This window comes from Quercus robur, chromosome 2, assembly GCF_932294415.1.
Source record: "Quercus robur chromosome 2, dhQueRobu3.1, whole genome shotgun sequence".
NCBI classification, from domain to species: domain Eukaryota; kingdom Viridiplantae; phylum Streptophyta; class Magnoliopsida; order Fagales; family Fagaceae; genus Quercus; species Quercus robur.
In genome coordinates this window covers 13440337-13449440 of record NC_065535.1, presented here as the reverse complement: position 1 = coordinate 13449440, position 9104 = coordinate 13440337, and the positions used below count along the sequence as shown (strand labels likewise).

The 9104-nt window shown below is 31.7% G+C and overlaps 1 pseudogene; it reads right to left on the bottom strand.

Moving 5' to 3' along the window:
• Nucleotides 1-560: 560 nt before the first annotated feature.
• On the bottom strand, nt 561-8461 carry LOC126695114 (uncharacterized; annotated as a pseudogene).
• Between the last annotated feature and the right edge of the window lie 643 nt (nt 8462-9104).

Below are 9104 nucleotides of genomic sequence, written 5' to 3'. Positions count from 1 at the left end.
AATCTTCCGATCTTGACATACTGAGCCTTTTTCTTTTTCTTCATTCTTTTCTCATAGGCTTTAAGGCTTGTCCCTTTATGGCTTTTGGGCTTCAAGCCTTTTGGGCTTACCACCTTTTCTTAGGTTCACTTTCTATGGCCTCTTGTGTTATTTCTTTGGGCTTAGGTGTTGTGATTTTTTAACTTTCAACACATTGTTGATAATATTGTAGTTAGATCCTTTGAGTTGAGCCTATTGGGCTTGGCTTTTACTACAAGCTAGAGGGCTTTTCTTACAAGTAAAGATTGCTAGTGATTTCTTCTAAAATCTATTGTTTTCAAATAAAATTGCATAATCAAACTGCATCCAAGTTTTTGTTACAAAAATAAATAAAACTATTTATTTCATGAATTCTCCCACATCCATGGACCTAGTAGCATAGAGTTCTAGCTAAATTATATATCCTAGTGGCATAGAGTGAATCTTCATACCAATCATACACACCAAGCAAAACACAAAGAGTACAGCTCAATCTTGCTAAGCCAAATATCCTCCTAATTAGCAAGAAATTCAGACACTCTTCATTCTTGTTGCCCCTTTTCGCCAATTAATGGATCAATGAAACTTCTCCATCCAGTAAAATTTGTAGTAGAGCCAGCATCAGGCAGATAAAATCCATTTAGGAAGAATACACACCCCTCGAAGCACCATACTGCATAATATACGAAGTCATTCATTCAGAGATGACTGATGGTCAACTATATTTGAAAAGTTTTTAACATTACACCTATCCTAAAATGAAAGTGATCAGATGCTTATCAAACCTTGAAGGAAACCCTTGTCTTCAAATCTGATTTAATATCATTGAAGCCAGAATAAAGGGTAACATGATAGGAATTCCCAATTACTTCTGTTGCAAAATTCACTGTATGATTTACAACAAAATCCCAAGACATGTTGCGTGTTGAGTTATGGTAAAACTTCTCCTATTTGATAGATAGTATACCAACAAGTTTAGTAGTATTATTTAGCTACATTACATATTCTGAATATCAATTAATATAATGTAATCAAAATATGTTGTATTTTTTATTTCAGAGAAGAAAAAAACTAAATGAAAAGGAATATTTTCATATGAGTAAGTAGGCATGAATAACCAATTACAGAGCAAGTTCAATTTCAAACGGGTTTGAGATTTATCAGTATAAGACTCACTACATAACTGTGCCAAAATTTTGGGTCTTCTAGCCAAAGAGTTAGGCTTGTTCAAAATTAACAAATCATTGACTAGGCCCACCGTGATGCACACTCTAGGGGGCTGTTAGTGTACAAGCCCATTGGGCTCTAGGCCTATTGTAATATATTTGTCCATTACACAGATTGCCTTGTACTTCACACATACTCATATAGTCATATGACGGCCAAAATGGCCCAATACCACGAATTTTTGAAATATTTTGTAAAAAAACACTGTTTCGGAACTATATAGGAAACTACCACTTTTTATGGAACTCGAGTTTCTTAAACTCGAGTTCCTAGGAGTTTTGCCACCGTGGCGCTGCTGAGGTGGAAATTAGACCATTAAAAAATGCTTTTTTTTTTCTAAGGTACTCGAGCTTGGTGAGCTCGAGTACCTTGTAAGGAACTCGAGTTTAATAAACTCGAGTTCCTTATAACTTTTTTTTTTTTTTTTTGGTTGTTGGGATTATTGACAAATAAACATAAACATAAAAATAAGTAGCTTTTTTTTTTATGTTTTTATTTATTTAAATAGAAGCATTGTAAAATATAGAGATTTTAATTTCAAAATATGAATTTAATTTCTACATTAAGTAAAACTGTTCATTGTTTTCTCATTGCATAGTCCAAGAGGCTTGTCCATGAGCGCTCCGGCTTGGGCCTGTCGGCCCAAGCCTCCGCTCCATGGACTAAGCCTCCAAAAATCTCCCATTAAAAACCACACAATATTATTCGAGTCGAGTCGGGTCGTCAACATGAATCAAATGATACCCTTAAAGTGTGGATGAAATGTTTTATAATGCTTAAATTTATAAAAGATACTAGTGAAAGTTCCATGCGTTGCATGGCTTTAATCCTAAATTTTCTTTATATATTTTTTTGAGAAATTATAACTAAATGAGTTATTATTACATAATTTTAGAATTATTTTCTAACTATATATAAGACAACTGATGATTATGTACATTCAACTTTTACAAATCTAAAGATTAACTGTTCATTAGTTTTGACTAAGTTTATATGAAATCATTGTGTCATTTTTTTCCCTGCTATTCTTTGTTGCTACATATGATTCTTGTGCTTTGGTTGGACAATGTCCTCTGCTTTGTAATGTAGGAAACACCTTAGGAAGTGAAATGTCTCCAGTTAGATATGTTGATGTTTCCAATATTTGTGTAATTTGAAATGTTAAACACATAACACTTATCACCCAAATTAGATTTATTGTACATTACTTGTAGCAAAAATTAATAAATTCAATACATACAGACTCATCCAAACCACACAGACCAACCATTCTTTCACAAAAAAACCATATGGCTCCTAAAGTAAGGACTTGCCACATGAATACACAGATATGCAACCCTTTGTAATGCACCGTTTTCAAGGATGCAGAGCATCCCTGTAAAGTTTATGCATCAATTTTGTGGGTGAGCTGTCCACCATTACTACACTGATGTTCGTAATGCTGCATGTGCTGCTCAACAATTTGGTACATTCTTTGGTTTTCCATTGAGCTTACACGATTTTCTTCATTCAACGATTTCGAATTTCTCAACAAATTCAGATGATCAATACATTAGTACACAGTTTTCCATTTAATTTTCACGATTTTGTACATTTAACAAATTCAAACTTTTCAACAAATTCAGACTATCTGTACATCTAATTTACACAATTTTATTTTGTACTTTCAAGATTTTATACAATCAACGAAATCAAATTCGAACGATCTGTACATCTAAATTTTGTTTTTTACAAATTCGAATGATCTGTACATCTAATGTACACAATAACTAAATGAATTTTCACGATTTTGTACTTTCAACGAAATCAAATTTCTCAACAAGTCCAGAATATTTGTACATCTATACATCTATTCAAATCTGCTTACTACATTCATAAAATTTGTTTTCTGCATTAATTAAAACTATTCATTGTTTTCTCATAAAAATTGTTCACTGTTTTCTACATAAACTATTTCTAGGATTTTGCATAAAATTATTTTCTATTCAGCATTATTGAAAAAATTGTTCACTCTCTTTTCTGCATAAATTATTCTATGTTCACTGCATAAATTGTTCATTGTTCATTGTTTTCTCATAAAACACCTAGTGAAATCATGTTTTGTAAATTTAAACGCCAAATCTGAATGCTTTTTCTTGTTTGAATTTCACAATAATCGAATCTATTTTTCTGCATTGATAAAATCTGTTTCTACATTAATATAATTTGCTCTCTGCACATCATGTTTATTGCATATTCAAATCTGCTTACTACATTCATAAAATCTTTTTGAGGGGGAGAGAGTACAAAAGTCTTTTTGAGGGAGAGGGAAGGCTATTACAAAAGGCTTTCTAAAACTTGGAACTTAAACACTTAGAATCTTAGAAATTTAGAAACTTGTCTTCTGTCTTTGTAGTCCGTCTCTTTTATAGGTGAAATGAACCATGGTAAAGTAGGTAAATTTAACTCAAGTTAATCTGTCGGTGGTATGGAAATTAGTACTGATGAGTAGTATTCTGTCTGCGTCTGTCTGGGAATCTTTCAGATCTCGGGAATCTATCAGATCTCTTTTTACGCATGCTAGTAAACAGTAGTAACTTTTGAACACCTGTCTGTATCTGTCTGAATTGTCTGTATCTATCTGGACTGTCTTGATTTTTCTGGAAGCTATTCACGCATGCTGGTGAATAGTGATCTATCGCCAGTGAATAGTGATCTATCACTGCGGGAGAGCATTCTGTCTTGGCATATTTGTCTGTCTTTCAATCTGTATACGCGTAGTTATCATAACCTAGCGGATCAGAGTTATCCTCATACTACTCATGCTCATGGACTGCTCCATAATTACTACATAGAACGCAGTATGAAATAGGAAGATAAATAGGAACACGATCTTTTGCCGTCTCGTGGCAAGTCTCGTTTTTTGCTGAATCTTAGGGTGGAGCTTTAAAAAGCTTGTTCCCATAAGATAGCTTTTAGGAGACTGTGATTCTGTCTTTATGGAGCTTGAATCTCCAACCTCCTTGCCAGGGAGTTGACAACCAGATGCTTCAATAAATGCACTGGTGCTAAAAAGATATAACTCCAAAGCCTTTCTGTCAATGTCCTTTTGTAAAGTCCTTTTACAATGTTTTATAAGAAAATCATCTTTAAAATTTAAAGCATATATAATAAAACAAATTTTTTTCTGTACACCTTTGTGCTCTTGCTGAGTAGTGGTATAAGGGTAGCCATGATGATCAATTTTATGCAAAATCCTGGTAACAGTTTATGCAGAAAATAGTGAACAATTTTTATGAGAAAACAATAAATAGTTTTAATTAATGCAGAAAATAGATTTTATGAATGCAATAAGCAGATTTGAATATGCAGTAAACATGATGTGCAGAGAGCATATTATATTAATGTAGAAACATATTTTATCAATGTAGAAAAATAGATTCGATAATTGTGAAATTCAAACATGAAAAAGCATTTAGATTTGACTTTTAAATTTAGAAAACACGATTTCCCTGTACTTAGTTTTGGAGGTTTGCCGACCATGATGTGCCCGACACTTCCAAGACTCTCGTACGTGTATATTGGCATATTAAGGAAGGCTATTACAAAAGGCTTTCTAAAACTTGGAACTTAAAAGCTTAGAAACTTAGAAACTTGTCTTCTGTCTTCGTAGTCCGTCTCTTTTATAGGTGAAATAAACCATGGTAAAGTAACCTGAGTAGGTAAATTTAACTTAAGTTAATTTGTCGGTGGTATGGAAATTAGTACTAATGAGTAATAGTCTGTCTGCATCTGTCTGGGAATCTTTCAAATCTCGAGAATCTATCAGATCTCTTTTTACGCATGCTAGTAAACAGTAGTAACTTTTGAACATCTGTCTGGACTGTCTTGATTTATCTGGAAGTTATTCACGCGTGCTGGTGAATAGTAATCTGTCATGGATGCCATCTTCGGTGGTTCTACCCAAGCCATTAAAGATGCAATGGCTGTCCTGAATCAAGAAATTATGTAACTGTGGTAGTCAATGTTGATGTGAATTTGAATTGGTTTAGAACCTTAGGAACAAATACAACGAGTCCATGGCTTAGGTGATTATCTTGTTTTGTGTTTCATTCTCTTTTCCCTTTGCATACAAATTTCATTCTAGATATGATTCACATTTATTTGTTCATTCTAATGATTTCTGCCTTTATATAAACTACAAAATGAAAATTCTTTGTTTGGGTTCTTGATTTTGAATAAACAGAGTAATATCAATAACATTCTGGTGAATGATCATTATTGACAACTACCCTCTAGGAAGCTATTTTATATTCAGGTATTTGTTATTTTGTTAGCTTTAACACATTATTAAATAATTTACGCAAAAAAGAGAGTAAACAATTTTTTAAATAATGCTGAACAGAAAATAATTTTATGCAGAATACTAGAAATAGTTTATGCAGAAAACAGATTTTATGAATGCAGTAAGCAGATTCGAATATACAGTAAACATGATGTGCAGAGAGGAAATTTTATTAATGTAGAAACATATTTTATCAATGCAGAGAAAAAGAGATTCGATTATTGTGAAATTCAAACATGAAAAAGCATTCAAATTTGGCTTTTAAATTTAGAAATCACGATTTCACTAGGTGTTTTATGAGAAAACAGTGAACAGTTTTTAAATAATGAACAGAAAATAATTTACACAGAAAAGAGAGTGAACAACTTGTTATAAAGTTTACACAGTAAGTTGTTATTAATTCTCATCTGGACCAATTAGTGACATTATATTTTTCCCTACCATTAACATCTTGTCATGCAGACTTTATTGTGAAATTTTTGAAAAAATATTGTGTCCATAACTTGCATAAAGAGAGGTAATTAAAACATATATATCTTGTCTTTTTTGGTAATTTACAAATCAAACCGCCACTTTTATAAGTATTAGCCAAACACTCAACTTTGTCAAAAAGCATTTTTTGATAGTTTTTACCAAACATGCTACTTTAAAAAAAAAAAAAAAAAAAAAAAAAAAAAAAAAAAAAAAAACTCAGTTTCATATTTTACTTTTTAAAACTTCCACTTTTTCCAAAAGAACTGTTTGAAAAAGCTGAACCAAACTCACCTTAGTAGAACTAATAGATTGTGGGTTTTTTTTTAGTTGCAACTTACGCATATGCAAGTAACAATAATATGCAAGTATTATAAAAGATTTAATTGCTTGAGTTCAAATCATCTCCTTCATTAATATATAAGGAGTTATAAAAAAAAAATTAGAAAGGTTTTTTATTGATAATCTTAATTAAAGATATTATATATAAGGACAAATATACAAAATTATGCATGTGTATATTATAATAATCATTCATTTAGTTAGAAAATAATTCTAAAATTATGTAATAATAACTCATTTAGTTATAATTTCTCAAAAAAATATATAAAGAAAATTTAGGATTAAAGCCATGCAACGCATGGAACTTTCACTAGTATCTTTTATAAATTTAAGCATTATAAAACATTTCATCCACACTTTAAGGATATCATTTGATTCATGTTGACGACCCGACTCAACTCGAATAATATTGTGTGGTTTTAATGGGAGATTTTTGGAGGCTTAGTCCATGGAGCGGAGGCTTGAGCCGATAGGCCCAAGCCGGAGCGCTCATGGACAAGCCTCTTGGACTAAGCAATGAGAAAACAATGAACAATTTTACTTAATGTAGAAATTAAATTCATATTTTGAAATTAAAATCTCTATATTTTACAATGCTTCTATTTAAATAAATAAAAACATAAAAAAAAAAGCTACTTATTTTTATGTTTATGTTTATTTGTCAATAATCCCAACAACCAAAAAAAAAAAAAAAAGTTATAAGGAACTCGAGTTTATTAAACTCGAGTTCCTTACAAGTTACTCGAGCTCACCAAGCTCGAGTACCTTAGAAAAAAAAAAAAGCATTTTTTAATGGCCCAATTTCCACCTCAGTAGCGCCACGGTGGCAAAACTCCTAGGAACTCGAGTTTAAGAAACTCGAGTTCCATAAAAAGTGGTAATTTCCTATATAGTTCCGAAATAGTGTTTTTTAACAAAATATTTCAAAAATTCATGGTATTGGGCCATTTTGGCTGTCATATGACACTTATAAGTCTACTTATAAAATTAGTTCATTGTATACTTTCTCTTTTTGTATGACTTGGGGATCCAAACTCATCAACTCTATCCCGCTTTGGGCCCTTGTTGACACTGATGGGCATGTTCTTCTTGTTCCCCCTTCTCATTTTTCTCAATAAATTTATCCTTAATTACCCCCAAAAAAAAAAATCACTTAATACAATAAAATTTATTCACAATTCTATTACCCCTAATTTGAGGGAATTAAAATTGAGGGGTTTAGAGGGTTAAGATACCCACCAAATCCCCTCAAACTTTCTTGCTTCCATTTTAAAAAAAGAAAATCAAAACAAGGTTCATCAAACCCTCCTCATCCCCTTCTTTGTACTCCTCTCTTATCCAAACACATTGTTAGGGTGAATTTTGCAGTTAACTTTTCAAATCCAAGTTGTGCATTTTTACCATGTCAATATGTCATTAATGTAACTATCCAGGGCCCAGGCAAATCAAAACTTTCTATTCACCCTTTTCCATTAGAATAGTATATGCCATAAACAAAAGAAATTCTAACCTGATATTCGAAGAACCCCTCCAATAAGTCGAACGTCACAGAAGGATTTAGTTTATTTACAATGTGTAAAGAACGAGAAGCAACGAATGCATTGTCATGGTAACTACAATTTCCACACACACAATCATTTCAGTAGCCTAAAAAACAAGTTCATCCCAAAAAAAAAAAAAAATCCACCAATAATTAATCGTAATCTTTCCTCGACTACAAAACTAGATAATATTTTTGGATAAGACTAAGTACAAAAATTTCAAAGTCAATCCTGTCAGGTGGGATAAGACTAATTTGACTTGAGTAGTGTGTTACATGTTGATTTAGGAATTACAATGTCAAATTTTCATAAACCAATGGGAGAGTTGAGAATAATCATAGTGAGAGTAAATTACTGACGGTAATGGAAAGAGATGGACCATGACGCCAACGTGAGGACTGTAGTATTCTACGGCATGTTTAAGAGCTGGCCATGAGTCCCTACTATACGGGCAGACCAGGTCCAAGAACGCGTCGATCACGATAGTATCTGAGTTAATTCGGCCATGTTTGTCCGCGAAGCCATCAATAAAAAGCATTTGGGGTCTTTAGGAGAAAATTGATTTGAGGTTTTTAATATATTTAAATAAACATGACTTTTTTTAGGGGAAAAAAATAACATTACTTAAATTCTATTATCTTGTTTTAGATGTAAAATTACTAATTAACCAATTTTTTTTCTTCAAAAAATTTATAAACACAAAAAAATTGACAAAACTTTTTACAGCTGTTGATGTGGTAAGTTGGTAGTGGTAAGTTAGTGGTAGACGTAAACAAAAACTAGTAAAAGTTTGTCAATTCAACTATTGTAAAAAATGTTGTAAAATTCTTTGTGTATTGCTATTTTATTTTTATTTTTTGGTGTGAAAAGCGTTACATTCACAACATTTTCATTACAAATCCAAAGTATTAAGTTATTGGTTCTAATTTGAACTCATCACTAAAATAACTTTTTTGCTCACCAATTAAAACCATGTTGTAGATGTAGCATTTTTCTCCCTCTTTTTTTATTGCTTTTTAATTTGATAAAAAAATATTATTTTAATTATAAGCTAATATTTGGACTTAATTAATATTATTACAATATAAAAAAAAATGACTTTATTGATTAAAATTTGGGGGCCTTTTTTCAACTTGGGGCCTTAGGCGACCGCCTCATTTGCTTATGTAGTGAAGCCGGCC